This window comes from Chiloscyllium plagiosum, unplaced genomic scaffold (assembly GCF_037043375.1).
Source record: "Chiloscyllium plagiosum isolate Xiang-an unplaced genomic scaffold, Cpla_swu_hap1 HiC_scaffold_19, whole genome shotgun sequence".
NCBI classification, from domain to species: domain Eukaryota; kingdom Metazoa; phylum Chordata; class Chondrichthyes; order Orectolobiformes; family Hemiscylliidae; genus Chiloscyllium; species Chiloscyllium plagiosum.
Window position 1 is genome coordinate 51,411,818 of NW_028270157.1, and position 23,163 is coordinate 51,434,980.

The following is a 23,163-nucleotide window of genomic DNA, read 5'->3' on the forward strand; positions in this document are numbered from 1 at the left end:
TAAGATTAGTGGTATCAACTCTGCTTACTTTAACATATGAATTTTTAATGAAATGTCATCAACGTCTGTCAGTGCAATGTAGAAACTATACACCTATTCTAAGAAAAAGTAAACTTTTAATATCTGGGTTGTGTTGTAAAACACATTTTAAAATCTGAACTTTTAGTCGTGTAACTGTCCTAAACTATGTGCATCTGAGGTTGCTGCTTACATGGTAATTGATAGAATTATTTTCCTGGACTCATGGTTTAAAATTTTGAGTGAATGAGTATACTAGGTCACAATCTACCATTAAATTGAAATAAGTGAAAATCTATTTTTTAATCAGGTCAATTATTTTCATAATGACAAAATTAAACTATTAACTACAGTGAAGCCAATAAAAATGATTAAGCAACAATTCTTAACTGCAAGAGGATTACATTTCACGACAAAATGGCAGGATTTATAGAATTATTATCCATACAGCATGATCCTTTTTATTCTGTTCTTTCGTGGTTTGATTCTTCAACACCATTGTGACATTATGTAACGATCTAGTTCGTTCTTATTGTTCAGTCTTATTCTTTTATCTTTATCTATTTTCTTATTTATCATTGTAGGTGCAAGTGTCACGAATATGAAGTTAATTAATAGTGAAATCAGCTAAAATGTATGCAGGCACTTGAAAATGCAGAAAAAATGTCTTGAGAAAATGAATCCTTGTTACCAGGGAAAGTTGACACATAATAAGAAGGAAAATAAGGCAAAGTCAATGACGGCATGGAGATTAAAAGATCCAGAATAAGACAGAGCTGGAAAAAAGGAAAAGAAAGTTAAGAAAAACTGAAAATGGGTAATGAGATATTTGAGAGTTGCTGAAAAATGCTGGTGTGTGACCAAAGTATGACAGTGGAACGTCTGCACAATTGGTGCATTTCGATGATTCAGTGAACTTGTCCAGTATCAATTTCAGATGAAATCATAACCATAGTTGTTTCATATAATGTGCAAAAGTGAAGAACCCATAAACACTAGCCCATTATGGTAGATCACCTAAATAAATTTAAATGTATAGTCTGTTCTTCTATAGTAGTACCAGAACACTGGTTTAGTCATCTTGTAGCCTTCTGCTTGAGTCTGAATTTTTGTGCTATTTCACAGACTGCTTCTTGATTTTTCACCCAATGTCCTTCAGAATAACAGACATGCCACTCATTTTGGGTCTCCGGGATAACTTTCAGTCTCATAATGCACTTAGAATTTGATCCTACCTATGGATTACGAAGCATGGGGTCACTAGGAAATCAACATTGATGAGGTAGGCTTTAATTAAATAAACACAAACACATATTAACATCTCCCTGTCCATCAAAACAATGTCAAATAAGCTAGAATTATAACAGGCACGTTGTAATTGCCTTCAAAACTGCATACAAAAACCATCCAGAGCCACAAATTCATGTTTTGTAATGAATCCAAAGAATTCGCCCAATGACTGTGTTGAACCTAATAGCCATCTACACAATGTCTTTAATAAAGCCATCGTTAGCAGCAGTGTAATAAACCTAACAGCTCAGCCTGTGTAGCTAATCCAAGAGTCAATACCACCATAATCTGTAGTGAACCTACAGTTAATAGCATAGCAATGATAATAAACATGATGTTGACAGCACAATGGTTGTGACTAAACTACAGTCAACAATGCAGTATCTATAATGAACTCAGAACTGTCCATGCAACAACTATAATGAACCTGACAGTTGAAAGTACATCACTTGTAATTAACAATGTAACCCCGGAATCAACAGTGCAGCACCTGCAATGAATGGAGAGTTGACAGCATAGTATCCATAATGAATTATGTGTTCATTGCATTTAGTTGTATATAAAGCTTGTTCATTGTTGTGATGTGTAGCTAGCTAGCTACTTCATACTATAATTATCTAACCTACATTCCTGACTCTTTTGCTACACTCCTACATTTAATAGTGTCCATTTTCCTAGAGCTAATCATATTTCAATTTTTTCACAGTTACCAATCTCCCTATGCCTCTACCTGCCAGCAGAATGATCATAGAATTCCTCCTCTGTTCTCACATTGGACAACCTCTCATTTAATTCTACTCACTTCCTCTAAATAAAAGGTTTTGTTATGGGGAACATGTATGGGTTGTAAATATGCGTACACTTTTTGGGGGCATTGGGGCATTCTTGTTTCACTTCTGTCATGTTCTCTCCTCGATTCTCTTTTGCCAGTTCATGGATGACTGTATTGGTCATCCCTCTCTTACACTGAACTGGAAGGTGCTTCCAATTTCCACCTTTACTTCGCCCTTTCAATGTCCATCTCTGAATCTTCCCTTTTGTCTGAAAACACATTTTTCTCAACTTCTGGACAGAGGTAATAACACATTACTTATAAGCCCTGTAACTCTTACAGCTGGAGAAGTGGCAGTGCTTCTACTGGCAGGGCTTTGTCATGTTCATACCATATTTAAACCCTAGCTGCATACCACTCTAGATGCAGCAAGCCAGGAATTGCCCACAATACAGTGTTTCTTGACACTCGTTGTTAAGGACATGACCCATGTAGGAAAGCTAGCACTGTTCTTCACTGACAAGGACCTGGGGGTGCTGATGGATGAGGTATTGGAAAGAAGGGTAATACTTTTTCCTGCTGAAAATCAAGAAATGGACATACCACCAAACTCAGTTAGCCTAGACCAAAATAACAGTTTGAATCAGTGTTATATCCCGGTTTAAAAGAAATGTATAGCTGTACAGAAAGAAGATTAATGATCTTCTGCATTGTGTAAATACTGTACCACCATCTCTCTGTTGCTTCACACTAACAGGGCCATCATTCACTCCAACTGCCACTGTACATACATCTCACCAGGGCTTATGGACTACCACTCTTACTGTTGCATGACTCAATGGCTTTCACTCACCTTATCCTTCAAGATTATTAACCCTTCCTGCAGTGGTTCTTATGAATTCACGTGAAAAATCTCAACACCTCTTACCCTCGCATCACTAACTCCCAACCATTTCCGTTATACTCCGTCCTTTCATTTATTCCATTAGGCTTCTCATGCTACTTGAGGAGAAGATGTTAGATTTGGCTGGAGAAGAGTGCAACTTTTCATGTGGAGATGCAAAGATTTCCATGGATGACTAACCTAGTAAACTTTACTCATGAGAACCTGCACTCCATTACTCTAACCATAGGTTCTCATCTTCAGTGGCAAGGTGGAGGGAGACCAGGGATGTTAGCTTCACTCCAGGTGCCCTTTCCTCTGAGAAACAGGGCAGTGCTAGCATGCTTTCATAGGGAGGAAGAGCCAAACATAGAAACTTCTCACGACCTCCTCTCAGGAAATTCCAAAGCTGCCCTGCCCCTCCACTTCCCTCTGTGTGATGCCAAAATCCTGGAGAGTTCAAAGTTGAGGGTGTCTGCATCTGCATTCAGACCTACACCCTCTGGGCTCAAATACTCCCAGGCAAGATCAGTCAAATCTTCAAGGCCAGCTACAGAGTAGGCTACCTTCATCCTAGCTGCAGATGCAATGACTGTACATAGATGTTGTAAGAGAGAAAGGAAAGAAAACTTACTAAGGACACTTTGGTGGCACAGGTGATACAGGTAAAGTTTCTTGCACTTTTGTCAATATATATGCACTTCGAGGCTTAAAGTATCTGCCCTAGTGTCAGTCATTATGTGACGAAGTGGAGTTGCATTCATGTGAGAGATAAGTAGCCTTTTCAGCCAACCCAATGATGAAAGGAATTGTGTGGCCATAAAGTGTTCATCTATCACAAGCAACTGACTCCTTGTCAGGGGGTACCATCAGATTGGAGGTTGCTATTTTTGCTGGGTTTGCTAATGACATTGTAATTGTTCTCTTCTTGAACACTGTCTTTGACTATGAACCAAGGTCACAGGAATTCAATAACTGTGATGTCTATATCTGATGTATAAGGCACTAATCTGTGATAAATATTAGGAAGAGAATGTCATTTCTCAAACGATACTCCTGGGCTATGCCATTAATCACAATGAAGTATCATCATGCCCTTACATAATGTATCACGGAGGCTTTGCAAGGAGGCAATCTGATGCCTGAATAAGGAGATTCCAAAGTTAAAAATTACACAACACCAGCTTATAGTCCAACAGGTTTATGGGGAGAGTGCGGGTAATTGGCTTTGAAATGCCCATCAGCCATGATTAAATGCCGGAGTGGAATCGATGAGCTGAATGCTCTTCCTTCCACTTCTATGTTTTATGGTCTTATAGGTTTATTTGGAAGCACTAGCTTTCAGAGTGCTGCTCCTTCATCAGGTGGTTGTGGAAAATAAGACCATAAGACAGAGTTTATAGCAAAAGATTACAGTGTCACGCAACTGAAATGATATATTGAACAAACCTGGAATTTTATTAAGTCTTTCATTTTTTAGAATGGCTTGCAGGTTTTGGTTCATTAAAATGCAAATTCCAGAACTACTTTTAAGTCACCTTCTTGAGATAACTTAAGGTTTTAAACAAAGTGTCATCTCAGTTCAGACAATGCATTAAAGGTGTGAGAATAGAGTCTGTCTGTATCCCAACCTTCAGTCAGACTGGTTCTATTTCCAAAGTGGAATTTACAAAACATTACATGCATTGACTACCTGCAGATTGTGCATTTTTGAGCAAAATAGAATGTATCTGCAAATATAATTCTGCAATGACAATTTCATCCCATAGACATATATGTGTGTGTACGTGAATGAGTGAGTGCACGTGATAGTGTGTGTGTTTTACATGTGTGAAAGCTTGGTAAAGTAGGTATGTGGGTGTGATGGAGTATAAGACTGTGAGAGGGTGTGTGTGTGGGAGGTGTGTGTGTGCATAATTGAGAGCGTGAGAGAGTGTGTATAATATAGCGTGGTCACCTGTAGTGTGAAATGAACCCAAGGTCCCGGTTGAGGCCATCCTCTTGAGTACACCCCCCGTTCAACACCAGCTCCTCCACATCATAACCTTGTCCAGGTATAGGTTGCAGAATCAAAATGCAAAATGCTCATGCAAAATTGAATACTGAATTTCTAGCATTAATCTCATGTGATGGGGCCCTCCCAAAAAAACAATCCTTAAGTATCACAAACCAAAGCCTTTGTATATTTTAAGTTCAGTATACAAATTTGGCACCTTTGAAACATTGAATCACAATTCAAACCTGATACTGGAAGACAATTTGCTGATCTGACATGACAAGGAGGTAATTTATGTAAAAAAGATAGTTGTCTTGGTTGCTTCAGAATTTTTTATATTTCTTGGAAAAAGGATTGATCTACCAATGAATTGCAACTTAGTGCTAGTTGGGTGACATTGCTAAATCGTTGTATGTATGATTAATGCAATTGTTGCTAGCAGGGCCTCACAATCAAACTATTTTACTGTGCCCCATAAGAGAGAAAAGTAGCTTACATTACCAACTCTGCATATGGTACAATGCATTTTAAATTGAGGTGTAGTTCGCTTTGAATTGAAGATTGAAAGGTTTCAACTTCATATCCTAGTATGTGACTTACAGCATGGGACACAGCACAAACCCCCGCATCCTTCATGTTCCCTATAGTTTTGCTGTCCCTACGTCCCTGATGAACGTTTTGCCTCTTTGGCCCCTCCCCGCCCCCGCCCCTGCCCCAAATTTCCATTCTGCTCCTTTTTTAACTCCTTAATAGCGCCAATTTATCTCCAGGACCCATTGATTTGAGAATTGCTGTATCCTATTAGAGGTTTATAAAATCATGAGGGATATAGACAAGATGAATAACCAAGGTCTTTTTTTCCCTCGGATGGAGGAGTTCAAAACTAAGAGGCATATTTTTTAGATGAAAAGAGAGAGATTCAAAAAGAACCTGAGGGGCAATCTTTTCACACAGAGGGTAGTTTGTATGTGTAATGAACTGCTGGAGGAAGTGGTAGATGCAGGTAATGTTACAACATTTAAAGACATTTTGGACAGGCAAATGAAGAAGAGGCAAGTGAGACTAGTTTCATTTGGCAAACTTGGCTGGCATGCACAAGTTGGACTGAAGGGTCTGTTTCTGTGCTGTATGACTCTATGTTGGCTACACACACTCCTCATGTAGGAGTGATTGTGATTTGTGAAACACCCCTGCTCAAGAGCTGCCCATTCTAACCACCATCCCCCCCCCCCCCCCCCCCCCATGCTCTGCAACCCTACTCTTCTTGAATTGTACCCTATCACTGTAATTATTCTCTCAGTGACACAATCTAATGAATCCCATCTCCAGACTTCAAGTTTCGACTTTGCCCAGTACTGCATGGACTGGTTCTTGGCTCCCTGTCCACAATGCCCTCCAGGATCACCCTGAGATAGACTTGACAGCTTAGTGTCAAGTGACAGCGATACAGCCCACAGTCTATCTCCTCAGCATTCCAACTGACCAGCCTGTAATCCCTGGACTAGTTACACTTGACTTGCCGGACTGACTGTGGCTTAATTCCTGGATTGCTAAGACCCTGATCTCCAGCTTTTGGTTAGACCAAATGCCTGACTGACCATGGCCAAACTCTCATCTGGAGTTGGGAGAAACTCTTGACTGACTGTGGTGATCCCTCCTAAGTGAACATCTACACTTGTCTCTCATCAAGGGCTGGTTGCCTTTGACTTTCAGACCTGGCCATTTAGTTGAAGCACACTTGCCATAAAAGCTGGTGCTATGTGCTATAGGTGTGACACTGATATAATAGTGTCACACAATGATATACTCACCTCCTTGACTATTCAGTGCTCTGAAACATGACAAGCTGCCTCTGTCTCACTTCACTAATAGGCAAGACAAGGCACAGACTGACAGCCTGCAACTTAGCACTGCAAAACAGTGCAAATCACACCGGTTAATTAAGTGCCCAGGCCCCCAGTAACCATGAATGGCATGTCCTGAGAATGTAACTCCTCTATTCAAGAAAGAAAGGAAACAAAAGTAGGAAACTATATGCCAGTTAGATTAACATCTATCATGGGGAAAATGTTGGAATCATTTATCAAGAGGATTTAGAAAATCTCAATGCAGTTAAGCAAGGTAAACATGATTTTGTGAAATTTAAATTCTGTTTGACTAATTTATTGGAGAGCTTTGAGAAAGTAACAACCAATATGGATTGAGAAGAACCTGTGGGTACAGTGTATTTTAGATTTATGGAAGGCATTTTGCAATGTGCCACAACAAAGGTTATTACACAAAATGAGAACTCATACTGTAATATTGTACTCATACTATTAATATGGTTGGCGGCTTGGTCAGCTAACATGAAATAGCCATTAGACCACAAATGGGTCACTTTTGGGTTGTGAAGACACTGATTGGAATGCCACTGGGCTCAGTAATAGGGCCTGAACAATTTACAATCTGTATAAATGACTTGTATGAAAAGACTATGGTTGCTAAATTTGGTGATAAGACCATAAGAGTCCGGAGCAGAAGTAGGCTATTCAGCCCATAATGTTTGGTCTGCCATCCAATGATATCATGGCTAATCTGAATCCTCCACTCTACTTTCTTGCCTTATACATGTAACGTTGATTGCATTACTGATCAAGTATATTCAGGGCTGAGAGATTTTTAATGACCCAGTCCCTACAGCTATCTGCAGCATTTATCTTTACAGTTTCACTACCATCTAAGAGAAGAAATTCTGCCTCATCTCTGCCGTAACTGAGTGATCGCTTTCTCTGAGAATATGCCCTCTGGTCCAAGACCTTCCACAAGGGGATTCAACCTTTTCACATCTACCTTGTCAAGCCCCCTAAGAATATTGTGTGTTGCCTCTCATTCTTCTTAATGCCAATGGGTAAACACCCTCTCAACCTATCCTTATAAGACAGCCCCTCCCTATGCAGAATCACTGTAGTGAAACATCTCTGGTCTGCCTCCAATGATGACAAAGGTGGTTGGAAAATAAGTTGTGGAGAGGATATAAAGCACCTGTAATTAGATACAGATAAGTTAATTGAGATGTAAAAATTTGGCAGATGGTGTAATATTTGGGAAAATGTAAACATACCCACTTTGGAAGGAGAATGGAAAAGCATATTATTTAAATAAAGAGAGGTTTCAGAACACTGAGGTACAGAGTATGTCGGTACAGCAAGTGACTGGAGAGTATGTGTAATTATTATTTAATTGCAAGGAGTTTGGATGTGGGTATAGCATTATTGGCCAACCTACAGCACATTAACTGCAGCAGTTGAAGAAGGTGCATCTTCTCATGTGCACCTAAGGATGTATAAATGCTGGCCCAGACAGTGACACCCACATCCTATGAATGAATGCAAAAATATGAAAAGATAGGGATGTTTTGCTAATGTTGTACATGGCATTGGTGATACCATATCTAGAAAACTGTTACAGGTTTTGTTGCCTGTGTGAGCAAGGGACATAACTGCATTTATTGCATTACATAGAATATTCACTTGATTGATTCCTGGAGAGTGGGTGTATTACCTCATGAGGAATGTTGGACACATTGACCCTGTGTTCACTGGAGTGTATAAAAATGAGAGGCAATCTTATTGAAACTTAAAGTCCTGAGCCAACTTCACAGGGTAGATACAGAGATATTTCCCCTTGTAAAACAATCTAAACATAGAAGATATTATGCAGAAATAAGAACCTTTTCTCTCAAGGGGCCATACATCTATGGAATTCTCTTTTCTGGAGAGCAATGGAAGCAGGTTATTATATTAAGCCTGATTTTGATAAATTTTTGTTTGATAAGGGAATCAAATGTCAAAGGGTGGAACAGGAAAGTTGAGTTGATGGCTGATCTGACCTAGGCATTCAGACATGATGGGCTGAATGGCCTAATTATGATGCCAATTTATATATTCTTGGATCCAAGTATACAAAAAGTGAGCAATATGAGACATATACAAAAGGAAATCTTCGAACATTTTGAATTTACTCGAGCTGTGATATTACTCAATTTCTGTGCAAAGTGAGTGAATCAATTGGAGCTTGAAATTTAGTCATGTGCAATTTACCTATGAAAGGGTGAAATGACATTATCAACTAACAGTTAAAGTGGAAAATATGGGAGGCAGTGTTGTGTCCATGCCACAGAATGACAAAATTGCTATAGTACAGATGAGAGCCATTTGTGGTGTTGCTGGCAGAGTCAAGACTTGTTGCCCATCCATAATTCCCTTGAAATGATTGGCTTGCTGGGCCATTTCAGAGAGCAATCGAGAATCTGGCATTGCATGTAGACCAGACCAGGTAAGGATGGCAGCTTTCCCTCCCTCAAAGTTCACTAATCAATCAGATGGATCTTAACTTAATGGTCACGATTATTGATAATTACAAAATTATTAATTGATTGGAGGTATTTTAGGTGCTGGAGGTGATTTCCTCAAATACCAGGAGCAGCAAATACTGTTTTATATGCTGTTGCATTGTTTTGGAACTTTGGAAAAAAATGTCAAAACAACAGCAGTTTTAAAAGGGAGAAGAACAGACAAAGAAAGCACATGGTGAGGTCAGTGCAGGAGAAAGAGAGAAAGAAACTAACACCACAGTGTACCTGCACAGTTACTGCCTTTGCTGTTTAAATTCATGTATTGCTGGATATCGGAGTGTGCCTGAGAACATTAACAAACAGTGAAATTCACAACAGATCTTGGAGAAACTGTTGGGCAAAGTTCACAGCACAGAATCAGATAAGTAAATTGTTGTTTTTAAATGTGGCCTACAGAGAGTCTGCAGTTCTTTCTTGATGATATGTTTTTGGAGATATGTCTCTTGATTAAACTTAAAATATAAACCATAACTATTAATTTAACCTGGGGCAGTGTTTGTAGAGGAATAAGATGGTGTTATTTTCTGGGTCTGTAGATAGTGAAGGAGCAAAAATGACCTTTAGTAGAGTGATATGTGCTTCTTGTCAAATGTGGGAGTTTAAAGAGAGTTTAAGGGTTACTGCGGATTATATCTGCAGTAAATGCTGTTGGGTGTGAATCTTATCAGATCGAATGGATCGGTTGGAGAGACAATTAGAAGCAATGAGGAATTTGCAACAGAAACAGTATGTGATGGATGGCAGTTATGGGGGGGGGGGGAGGAGAAGAGTCTCAGATACAGCCACATAGATGGGTTAACTCCAGGAAAGGTAAGAGAAGTAGGCAGCTAGTGCAGGAGTATTCTGTGGCTATACCCATTTCAAACAGGTATGCTCTTTTGGAAAATGTAGGGGTGATGGATTCTCAGGGGAACGTAGCATGAACAGCTAAGTTTCTGGTATTGAGACTGGCTCTAATGCAACGAGGGGTACATCGGGTTCCAAGAGATCAGTTGCATTAGGGGATTCTCTAGTCCAAGGTACAGACAAACGTTTCTGTGGCCAGCAGCGAAAAATCAGAATGGTGTGTTGCTTCCCCGGTGCCAGGACCAAGGATGTCTCAGAGAGGGTGCAGAATTTTCTCAAGGAGGAGAGGGGCCAGCAAGAGGTCATTGTCCACATTGGAACTAACAACATAGGAAGGGAAAAGGTTGAGATTCTGAAGGAAGATTACAGAGACTTAGGCAGGAAGTTAAAAAGGAGATCCTCGAGAGTAGTAATATCTGGATTACTCCTGGTGCTACGAGCTAGTGAGGGCAGGAATAGGAGGATAGAGCAGATGAATGCATGGCTGGGTAGCTGGTGTATGGGAGAAGGATTCACTTATCTGGACCATTGGAATCTCTTCTGGGGTGGAAGTGACCTGGACAAGAAGGACGGATTGCACCTAAATTGGAAGGGGACTAATATATTGTCAGGGAGATTTGCTAGAGCTGCTCGGGAGGATTTAAACTAGTAAGGTGGGGTGGGTGGGACCCAGGGAGATAGTAAGGAAATAGATCAATATGAGACTGGTATAGTTGAGAACAAAAGCGAGTCAAATAGTCAGGGCAGGCAGGGACAAGATAGTACTAATAAATTAAACTGCATTTATTTCAATGCAAGGGGCCTAACAGGGAAGGCAGATGAACTCAGGGCATGCTTAGGAACATGGGACTGGTTTATCATAGCAATTACAGAAACATGTCTCAGGGATGGGCAGGACTGGTGGTGCACTGTTCCATGGTGCAAATGCTACAGGAAGGATAAAAAAGGTGGCAAGAGAGGAGGAGGTGTGGCATTTTTGAAAAGGGATAGCATTACAGCTGTGCGGAGGGAGGATATTCCTTGAAATACATCCAGGGAAGTTATTTGGGTGGAACTGAGAAATAAGAAAGGGATGATCACCTTATTGGGATTGTATGATAGACCTCCTAATAGTCAGAGGGAAATTGAGAAACAAACTTGTAAGGAGATCTCAGCTATCTGTAAGAATAATAGGGTGGTTATGGTAGGGGATTTTAACTTTCCAAACATAGACTTGGACTGCCTTATGTGAAGGGTTTAGATAGAGAGGAATTTAAGTGTATACAAGAAAGTTTTCTGATTCAGTATGTGGATGTACCTACTAGAGAAGGTGAAAATCTTGACCTACTCTTGGGAAATAAGGCAGTGCAGGTGACTGAGGTGTCAGTGGGGGCCAGAGACCATAATTATATTCGATTTAAAATAGTGATGGAAAAGGATAGACCAGATCTAAAAGTTGAAGCTCTAAATTGGAGAAAGGCCAATTTTAATGGTATTAGGCAAGAACTTTCAAAAGCTGATTGGGGGCAGATGTTCGCAGGTAAGGGGGCGGCTGGAAAATGGGAAGCCTTCAGAAATGAGATAACGAGAATCCAGAGAAAGTATATTCCTGTTAGGGTGAAAGGGAAGGCTGGCAGGTACAGGGAATGCTGGATGACTAAAGAAATTGAGGGTTTGGTTAAGTAAAAAAGGAAGCATATGTAAGATATAGACAGGATAGATCAAGTGAATCCTGAGAAGAGTATAAAGGCAGTAGGAGTATACTTAAGAGGGAAATCAGGAGGGCAAAAAGGGCACATGTGATAGCTTTGGCAAATAGAATTAAGGAGAATCTAAAGGGTTTTTCAAATACATTAAGGACAAAAGGGTAACTAGGGAGAGAATGGGGCCCCTCAAAGATCAAAAAGGTGGCCTTTGTGTGGAGCCACAAAAAATGAGGGAGATACTAAATGAGTATTTTGCATTAGTATTTATTGTGGAAAAGGATATGGAATACATAGACTGTAGGGAAATAGGCAAACACCTTGCAAAATGTCCATATTACACAGAAGGAAATGCTGGATGTCTTGAAACGCATAAAGGTGGATAAATCCCCAGGACTTGATCAGGTGTACACTGGAACTCTGTATGAAGCTAGAGAAGTGATTGCTGGGCCTCTTGCTGAGATACTTGTATCATCGATACTCACATGTGAGGTGCCGCAAGACTGGAGGTTGGCTAACGTGGTGCCACTGTTTAAGAAGTGTGGTAAGAACAAGCCAGGAAACTATAGACCAGTGAGCCTGACGTCGGTGGTGGGCAAGTTGTTGGAGGGATTCCTGAGGGACAGGAAAGGCAAGGACTGATCAGGGATAGTCAACATGGCTTTGTGCATGGCAAATCATGTTTCACAAACTTTATTGAGTTTTTTTGAAGAAGTAACAAAGAGGATTGATGAGGGCAGAGCAGTAGATGTGATCTATATGGACATCATTAAGGTGTTGAAATAAGTTCTCCATGGGAGACTGGTTAGCAAGATTAGTTCTTACAGAATACAAGGAGAACTAGCCATTTGGATACAGAACTGGCTCAAAGGTAGAAGACAGAGGATGGTGGTGGGTTGTTTCTCAGACTGGAGGCCTGTAACCAGTGGAGTGCCACAAGGATTGGTGCTGCATCCTCTACTTTTTGTCATTTACATAAATGATTTGGATGCGAGCATAAGAGGTACAGTTAGTAAGTTTGCAGATGACACCAAAATTGGAGGTGTAATGGACAGCGAAGAGGGTTACCTCAGATTACAACAGCATCTGGACGAAATGGGCTGAGAAGTGGCAGATGTAGTTTAATTCAGATCAATGCGAGGTTCTGAATTTTGGGAAAGCAAACTTTAGCAGGACTTATACACTTAATGGTAAGGTCCTAGGGAGTGTTGCTGAACAAAGAGACCTTGGAGTGCAGGTTCAAAGCTCCTTGAAAGTGAAGTCGCAGGTAGATAGCATAGTGAAGAAGGTGTTTGGTTTCCTTTATTGGTCAGAGTATTGAGTACAGGAGTTGGGAGATCATGCTGCGGCTGTACAGGACATTGGTTAGGCCACTGTTGGAATATTGCATACAATTCTGGTCTCCTTCCTATTGGAAAGATTTTGTGAAACTTGAAAGGATTCAGAAAAGATTTACAAGGATGTTGCCAGGGTTGGAGGATTTGAGCTATAGGGAGAGGCTGAACAGCTTTGGGGCTGTTTTCCCTGGAGCGTCAGAGGCTGAGGGGTGACCTTATAAAGGTTTACAAAATAGAGGAGCATGGATAGGATAAGTCGACAAAGTCAGGGAGTCCAGAACTAGAGGGCATAGGTTTAGGGTGAGAGGAGAAAGATATAAAAGAGACCTAAGGGGCAACCTTTTCACACAGAGGGTGATATGTATATGGAATGAGCTGCCAGAGGAAGTGGTGGAGGCTGGTACAAATGCAACATTTAAAAGATATTTGGATGGGTATATGAATAGGAAGGGTTTGGAAGGATATGGGCCAGGTCCTGGCAGGTGGGACTAGATTGGGTTGGGATATCTAGTTGGCATGGACGGGTTGGACCGAAGGGTCTGTTTCCATGCTGTACATCTCTTACTCTATGACTGAATTTAAATTCCACCAGGTGCTGTGCTTTCAATCATTTTTGAGGTATTCACCACATTCAACTAGAAACATTTGTGACTGAACTGCACTGCTTTGTTTTGAAAAACTATTTCACAAATACTCTCACTGCACCTTCAACAGATTAGTTTTAAAATCATGATCCTTGTTTAAGGTTCACAATAGCCTCCCGTATGTTACAGCTGCCAACACCTTTTCTAGCAATGTACCCTCTGCCCTAGCATTTTGTGCTCCTCCTGCTGTTACAGCGTTAATGGCAAAGCTTTCAAGAATTGTGGCGCTTGAGCCTGAAGTTCCATTGGCAAACCTTGCTAGCTCCCGAAACCTCTTTCCAATGAGAACTACATTTTTTAAATGAAGATATTTGCATGCATGTCGCATTAATTTATTTTCTCTTATACCAACACACTTTAGTATCAATGAATTACTTTTGAATGGTGCTTTTACTTTATTATGGAAACAAAATAAGACTTTATCAAATTGTCATGAGCATTTATATATGAAGGTTAATATAAAAGTTAAACTAAACGGTGGAGGAGTTCAGCAGGCCTGGCAGTCGTGATGAAGGGTCACTAGAGTCAAAAGATTAACTCTTTCTCTCCACAGATCATGCCAGACCTGCAGACTCTGTTTTTGCCTTCAATCTCCAGCATCTGTGGTTCTTTGTTTTATTTTTTAATGTTAATATAGTTGCATGTAATCCAGTTTGAAAGGTGTTATATTTTGAATGACACTTAGCAAAGTTGTAGTTTATTTTTAAGGCTTGAATTCCTTTCTCAAACCCAAATTTCTAATCCGCTTTAAATCCTATCTTTTGACCTTGCTTTTGGTCACCCATCTTAATAACAAGATTCCTGAAGAAGGGCTTATGCCCGAAACGTCGATTCTCCTGTTCCCCGGATGCTGCCTGACCTGCTGCGCTTTTCCAGCAACACATTTTCAGCATCTTAATAACAACAACTTTTGTGAATATGTACTTGTTTAAGTCTCTGGGATGTTTTTCTACATTGAAAGTGCAATTTTAACATACATTAAAATAAGCAAGAAACAACTTAACATACATTGCGGTGGGGGGAGGGTGGGCGGTGTTTGGTTCAATTTCTCTAATGGTTGTGGTCGTTTATGGAAGATTGGCTTCTCACCTTTCCCCACATTTGACCTGACATAAAGTCACATACGTACAGCAGGGAAACAGGCCCTTCGGCCAAGTCGTCTATGTCGACCAGGTTTCCTGAAGTGAACTTGTCCCATTTGCCTTCGTTTGGCCCATATCCCTATAAAATAGTGCTCTTTAAGTTGTATAACGATTTGTCTCATCTTTGATGGAAAGAGATGCCTGTAGTCCTTCGCCGACTACTGCTAACTACCTGTTACGCTTTTCCGGTTACATCTAAAGAATACCAAGTGCTCACCTCTTCTCCAAAATCGGTGTACTAAGATCAGTAACATTAAAGCTGCTTGTTTCTTTAAATTCAATCGAATCAATATATTTAGGGCTCCAACCGAACATACTTGGGTGGAGAATCAGAGTTTGAGAACGTGGTCTGTGACATTGAAAGGCGACCATCGACGCAGCAGAGGCCCGCAACTGTGCGGTGCCAGTAATGCGGGGCGGGGGAGGGCAGGAGGAGGAGAAGCGATGCGTTAACTGCACCGATATACAAGTGCTCAAAATAGGACAGCGGCGAAGTTACACATGGCAAACTGATTGTTTTTACCACTAAATGGGCGCCGCCCCTTTCGGTTTGTGGAATTGCTTGTTTCTCGCGATTGAGGCGATTATGAAGAACCTTAATATGTTCACCTTGCGTTCTCTGTTCGGTTCGTGTTACCATTAAAATGGTAAGCTGTAGAAATGACCAAGAGGCCAGGTGCGAGCCGCGCTGTCGGTTCAGAGTGGACGGCGATTAGCTGAAGTTATTACCTTTTACAGCCAGGAGCTCTTGGGTAGCTTGCGAGGTCAGTGAGCACAGAGTGATGATACCTCCTTCAATGTAGGAAACGGCTGAGACCTGGTAAAAGTGTGAACCTTAGAGGCGGCCAAAGAAGGGAACCATGCAGTATACAACTCTGATCCGCCCGTGCGCATTCCTCTCGCATTTGCTTTAATTGTGTTTGTTGTTGCAAAACAAGTTTCCAAAACAAAATGTCAGCTAATTGTTTTCCAGTAAATGTGAGAACCGACGACGCATAGAACAGGGATGGCTGCTCCTGGAATCTGATTAGTGTATCTTATCGAATTGGTGTTGCCGTCCCGACAAATCGCTCCCTTATGTGCATTTAATGTTTATGAAAGGTTTAAAGAAAAAAAAAATCTGATTTCCGTCAGGGATGAACGAAACTATATTAATGAAAGGAATGAATGGTCAGAGCGCTGCTGTGTTGGTGGAGTGCCGACTGGAAACAGTTTTAAAACTGAATTATTCCGTAGAGCTGTTCTTAATTTAGCGCATGTTTCTGCCGAAAAAAAAATTCTTTAATTAATCGTGTGAAGGAACCTGAAAAGGTTGGGAACTGATTAGCAGCTCCTGAGCGGGGTTTTGGTAAGCATAGCATCCTTAAATAATCAGGTTTTGTTTATTCTGACGATCAGAAAACATAATATTTTATTTAAAACTATTTAAATAATCGCCACGATCCTTAACATTTGGAAATGTCTGAAATGGCTCAGAAATAAACTCTTGAAGTAGTAAACATGTTGAGGTTAAAAACTCCCCTGTCAATGCCGTTTTGTTTACATTTCTAAGAACACCGTCGACAAGACCAGTTTCAAGGTAAGGCGCGGCTGTAGATTCTCTATGTGTCCACATGTACCTTACCGGTACTGTCAGAATTACAAGTAGTTAGGAATTTAATTATATTCGACCAACATATTTACAATAATTCAATTTGAGCCATCAGTAAACACGTTTGTATTTTTGTTATACTGAAATAAATGTGCGTCTTTAAAACCCTGCATATTCAAAATAACTATTCTTAATATAAAAACGCAATCTATTAAAATAGCCAGCAATTGTTTGGAGAGTCTAATTTTAAATAAAACAAACACTGCGAATGTCTCTGCGAGCAGTGAATAATCTGCAGATGTAACATTTTTTGAATAAATTTACCGTGTTTCGGGCAGTCACAGAATAATCACTAACCTGCATGTATCTTTTTAATACTTTAATATAGAATAACTTTAATGCTGCACGTCTGAAATGCCAACAGTGGAGACTGAAAACACTGCAGTTGGGATCACATATGAAAGAAAAATATAGATTAACATTTCAGATAAACTAGTCACCATGACTAGTATTTTACAGATTCTTTATCAATCATACTGAAAGAGATGGATGCAGTGTTGGTGCTATATCTGCATAGATGTAGAAGACCATCTCCTGCAGGAGGAATACATTCCTTATAACCCGGCCCAGGAATGAGAACCAACCTTACCTTCTTGCTAGACAACTTCTCAATTAGTTATGTATTTAGTTTCAAGTTAACAAAATAAGTTTTCAGATAATCATGGTGCAAACAAACTCATCTTTTCAATCATCTTGCCATTAATGTTCTCCACACATGATAAATAGCTTTGTTCATTGACTATGTGGAGGAAAGCATAAACATAAGGTAGCCATAGTTTGTGAGCCTATAGCTTATTGTGGTTGAAGAGAAGGTCTCCCAGCTGTGCTGTTCAAAAGGGTGATGAGGGAGAAATAAATGTTTGGACTAAAGTACAAATGTGACACTGGAATGGAAATTTGAGGATAATTTGAAAATATTAAATTACTCTATCATTTTTTGATTATCATTAATAAGGATTGAGAATGTTTATTAATCATAATGTGCCGCCTTCTTTATTTGCAGGAGGAAAGTTTCTCTCAAAGGAGAAAGCACTTCTATTGTCCAAACTATTCCATTGAATCTCCAACAAAACACATTCTTGTTTACAAGTAAGATTATTTGAGTATCATCATTTGCTCTTGCTTTGCATGAATTTCAATGATTAGTTGGAAATGTTTGATAAATATTATTAGCACTAACTAATATTACTCACTGCCAGTTCACAAATTATGCTATGGAAAGTTTGATCTCCCTAGCCATTTCCCAGTCTCATCTTTGGGATGCTTACTCTTTGTTCCCTGTCACAGTTATAAAAGAAGCTGCAAACAGATGGATGCATATTTTTCAGACTACAATGGCTATTAGTGTATTACCTTTTGTTTTATAAGTAACAACAGAGCTTCTTTGCACAAGTAATAAATGTTTTACATGATAATGTATATATAACTTCAAATGTAATTGACATCTCCTAATGTTTGCACAAACAGAATGTATGTGCATGTTTTGATTTATTTTTGACCTGTTTGAGATCATATGGCCTCTGGGTGAGGCAAATTCAAGTGAGAGTGATTACCCAGAATGCTTCTGTGTGAGTTTTTTACAAGGAGTGAAATGTTAACTGCTAACTCAACAAAACTGTCTCACACTCAGCTTTCTGATGATTTTGGTCTTGGAAACGTGTTGTCTTCTTTTACACATTCCTCATATCAAATGTTATAATCCATTTATCCCAAAATATCATCATTTCAATGAACTAATTTTTTTTTCTCCCTGTTCTTTGAAGACAGTAATTCAGCCTGGAACATGTCTGCTTCCCCCTCTAATATATTATCCAAGGCATAATTTTGTGCAAACCTTGATAAGTTATCACAGTCAAGTTTGATATGATTGACAAAAACATATACAGTGTAGCAGAGACTGTGGTTAATGGCCTTGATTAGGAATTTTGACTGAAATTTTTTTCTCTTCCTTTTCAAGTCCACTTACATTGGTGTGAATAAACATGGTCACCATCAACCTGGCTGAGATTAGATAACTCATCACAAGTCATGGATCAAACCTTGATCCATATGGCCAAGTGTCACATTCAGAAGAATGAATAATATGAAAAAATATTTGAATGTAACCATAATAGAATTATAACATAATATTGCACGGAAACAGTTCCTTTGATCCAACTAGTCCATGCCAACCATAATCCCAAACTAAACTAGTTCCACCTGCTTGGCCCATATCTCTCCAAACATTTCTTATTCACGTACTTATCCAAATGTTTTTTAAATGTTGTAACTGTACCCACATCCACCACTTCCTCTGAGAGTTCATTCCCCACATGAACCGCTCTCTGTGTGAAAGAATTGCCCCTCACGTCTTTTAAAAATTTTTCTCCTCTCACCTTAAAAATATGCACCCTCGTCTTGAAATCCCCCATCCTAGGGAAAAGACACCTGCCATTCATCTTATTCTGCCCTTCATAATTTTATAAACCTCTAGAAGGTCACCCCTCAACCGCTTGGATTCCAGTGAAAAAGGTCCCAGGCTATCCAGTCTCTCCCTACAACTCAAACTTTCCATTCCCAGGAACATCCTGGTAAATCTTTTCTGAGCCCTCTCCAGGTTAATAATATCCTTCCTATAACAGGACAGCCAGAACTGGACACAGTACTCCAGAAGTGACCTCACCAATGTCCTGTATAACCTCAACATGACGTTCCAACTCCTATACTCAGAGGTCTGAGCAATGAGAACAAGTGTACTAAACACCTTCTTAACGACCCTGTCTACGAGTGATGCAAATTTCAAAGAATTATGTACCTGAACCCCTATGTCTCTCTGTACTACAACACTGCCATGCAGGAAGAATATAGAGTCATAGTCATAGAGATGTACAGCACGGAAACACTCCCTTTGGTCCAACTCATTCATGCCAACCAGATATCCTAAATTAATCTCTGCCCTTTTGCCAGCATTTTGGCCCATATCCTTCTAAACCCTTCCTATTCATATATCCATCCAGTTGTCTTTTAAATGTTGTAACTGTACCAGTTTCCACTGCTTCATCTGGTAGCTCATTCCATGCATCCACCGCCCTTTGCGTGAAAAAGTTGCCTCTTATAGAGTCATAGAGATGTACAGCATGGAAATCGACCATTCAGTCCATCCCGTCCATGCCGACCAGATATCCCAACCCAATTTAGTTCCACCTGCCAGCACCTGGCCCATATCCCTCCAAACCCTTCCTATTCATATACCCATCAAAATGCCTCTTAAATGTTGCAATTGTACCAGCCTCCTCCACATCCTCTGGAAGCTCATTTCATTTTCTGTGTGAAAAAGTTGCCCCTTCGGTCCCTTTTAAATTTTTCCCCTCTCACCCTAAACTTATGCCTTCTAGTTCTGAACTCCCCTAAACCAGGGAAGAGGCCTTGTCTATTTACGCTATCCATGCCCTTCATGATTTTATAAACCTCTATATAGAACATAGAATGTTACAGCGTAGTACAGGCCCTTTGGCCCTCGATGTTGCACCGACCTGAGAAATTAATCTGATGCCCATCTAACTACACAGTTCCATTGTTATCCATATGTATGTCCAATGCCCATTTAAATGCCCTTAACATTGATGAGTTTACGACTGTTGCAGGCAGGCTGTTCCACGCCCCTACTACTGAGTAAAGAAACTACTCCTGATATCTGTCTTAAATCTATCACCCCTTAATTTTAAGCTATGTCCCCTAGTATTAGCCTTCACCATCCGAGGAAAAAGGCTCTCACTCTCCACCCTATCTATCCTTCTGGTTGTCTTATATATCTCAATTAAGTCATCTCTCAAACTTCTTGTCTTCAACGAAAACAGCCTCAGTTCCCTCAGCCTTTCCCATAAGACCGTCCTTCCATACCAGGCAACATCCTTGTAAATCTCCTCTGAATCCTTTCCAAAGCTTCCACATCCTTCCTATAAAGCAGTGACCAGAACTGTATCCAATACTCCAGGTGTGGCCTTACCAATGTCTTGTACAGCTGAAGCATGACCTCATAGCTGCGAAACTTAATCCCCCACCAAAAAATGCCAACGCACCATATGCCTTCTTAACAACCCTATCAACCTGGGTGGCAACTTTCAGGGATTTATGACCTGGACACCGAGATCTCTCTATTCATCTACAGTGCCAAGAATTTTACCATTGGTCCAATACTCTGCATTCTTGTTACTTCTTCCGAAGTGAACCACCTCACACTTCTCCATATTAAGCTCCATTTGCCACTTCTCAGCCCAGCTTTGCATCTTATCTATATCCCTCTGTAACCCACAACATCCTTCGGCACTATCCACAACACTGCCTTCCTTAGTGTCAGTCGCAAATTTACTAACCCATCCTTCTACGCCCACATCCAGATCGTTTATAAAAATGGCAAACAGCAGTGGCCATAAAACAGATCCTTGAGGCACACCACTGGTAACTGAGCTCCATGATGAACATTTCCCATCAACCACCACCCTCTGTCATTTTTCAGCTAGCCAATTTCTGATCCGAGCCACTAAATCACCTTCAATCCTGAAACTCCATATTGTGTGGAAAAGCCTACCATGTGGAACATTATCAAATGCCTTACTGAAGTCCATGTACACCACATCAACCATTTTATCTTCATCCGCCTGTTTTGTCACCTTCTCAAAGAACTCAATAAGGTTAATAAGGCACGACCTATCCTTCACAAAACCATGTTGACTATCCCTAATTAACTTATTCCTTTCCAGATTATTACAAGTCCTATCTCTTATAACCTTTTCCAACACCTTACCCAGTAAGACTCACTGGCCTATAATTACCAGGGTTGTCCTGACTCCCCTTCTTAAACAAGGGAACAACATTTGCTATCCTCCAGTCTTCTGGCACTACTCCTGTCGACAATGATGACATAAACATCAAAGCCAAAGGCTCTGCAATCTCCTCCCTGGATTCCCAGAGAATCTGAGGATAATTCTCATCTGGACCAGGGGTCCTATCACTTTCAGATATTCCAAAATTGCTAAAATCTCCCATTTGTCAACCACAATCCCATCTAATTTAGTAGCCTGTATCTCTGTATTCTCACTCACTTTGCCCTTTTCTAATGTGAATACTGATGAAAAGTATTCATTACGTGCTTTCCTGATATATTTATAGAAGGCCTTAGGGGTTTCCTTGATCCTATCCACCAACAACTTCTCATGTCCCATCCTGGCTCTTCTTAGGATCTTTTCTGGCTAACTTACAACTCTCAAGCCCTGCACTTGGCCCGTATCTTTTCCCTGCAGTTTCCTTCCCCATCTTATGCATCCTAAATCTTGCCTAATTGTATCATAATTGCCTTTCCCCCAGTTTTACCTCTTTCCTTGCAGTATATACCTATCCCTGCCCATTGCTATTGTAAACATAACCGAATTGTGGTCACTATCACCAAAGTGCTCACCTACCTCTAATTCTAACACCTGGCTGGGTTCATTCCCCAGTACCAAATCCAATATGGAATCGTCCCTTGTTGGCCTGTCTATACACTGTCAGAAAACCCTCCTGCACACATTGAACAAAATCTGACCCATCTAAACTACTTGAGCTATAGTACTCCCAGTCAATATTGGGGACGTTAAAGTCCCCATTACAACTACCCTGTTACACTCGCTCATATCAAGAATCATCTTTGCTATCCTTTCTTTTACATCCCTGGAACAATTCGGAGGTCTATAGAAAACTCCCAACAGGGTGACCTGTTTCTAACCACAAACTAAACTACCTCAGTGAATAAGTCCTCAAACGTTATCTCCGCTGCTCTAATGCTAGCCTTAATTAACAATGCTACACCTCAGCCCATTGGCCCATCTGATCAAGATCCTGTTGTACTCTGAGGTAACCTTTTTCATTGTCTACTTCACCTGCAATTTTAGTGTCATCTGCAAACTTACTAACTATATCACATCCAAATCATTTATATAAATGATGAAAAGCAGCGGACCCAGCACTGATCCTTGTGGCACACCACTGCTCACAGGCTCCAGTCTGAAAAGCAATCCTCCACCAACACCCTCTGTCTTCTATCTTTGAGCTAGTTCTGTATCCAAATGACTAGTTCTCCCTGTATTCCATGTGATCCAACTTTGCTAACCAGTCTACCATGACAAACATTATTAAATGTCTTATTGAAGTCCATGTAGATCACATCTACAATATTGCACAATTTTCAATGACGATAGGGCTATGGAGATAGCTGTATCTGCTATGTTCCCATGCCAATATCCTAACCATTTAGAATTCATTTACTTGGTATGAATTTAATCAGTTAAGGTACCTAACTGTCCTTCTGTTCCAACCATTGCACAACAAATCAGCACCCCAATCTCATTCTGTATAAATCCTTTTTTCTTTTCTAAAGTTTTTTTTCTCGAGTTTCAGTCTTGACCAGTAGAAGATGGAAAACTTTGTTTCCATGTCTTTTTTTAGTAATGTTTAAGTTCTGTACCACCAAGTAATTATTTGTACAGGTGAGA

The 23,163-nt window shown here is 40.2% G+C and overlaps 1 protein-coding gene across 24 annotated transcripts in view; it reads left to right on the forward strand.

The window, feature by feature from the left end:
* The window catches only part of LOC122546905 (uncharacterized), a 459,670-nt gene that overhangs the window by 158,338 nt on the left and 278,169 nt on the right, over positions 1–23,163 (forward strand). For 12 of the 24 annotated variants that reach the window (XR_015760459.1, XR_015760460.1, XR_015760468.1 and 9 more), the window contains exons 1-2: positions 15,523–15,653; positions 17,661–17,746. The gene's annotated coding sequence lies outside the window, so the exon portion shown is untranslated. The other 12 variants (XR_015760450.1, XM_087997357.1, XM_087997356.1 and 9 more) reach the window with 5 other exon arrangements.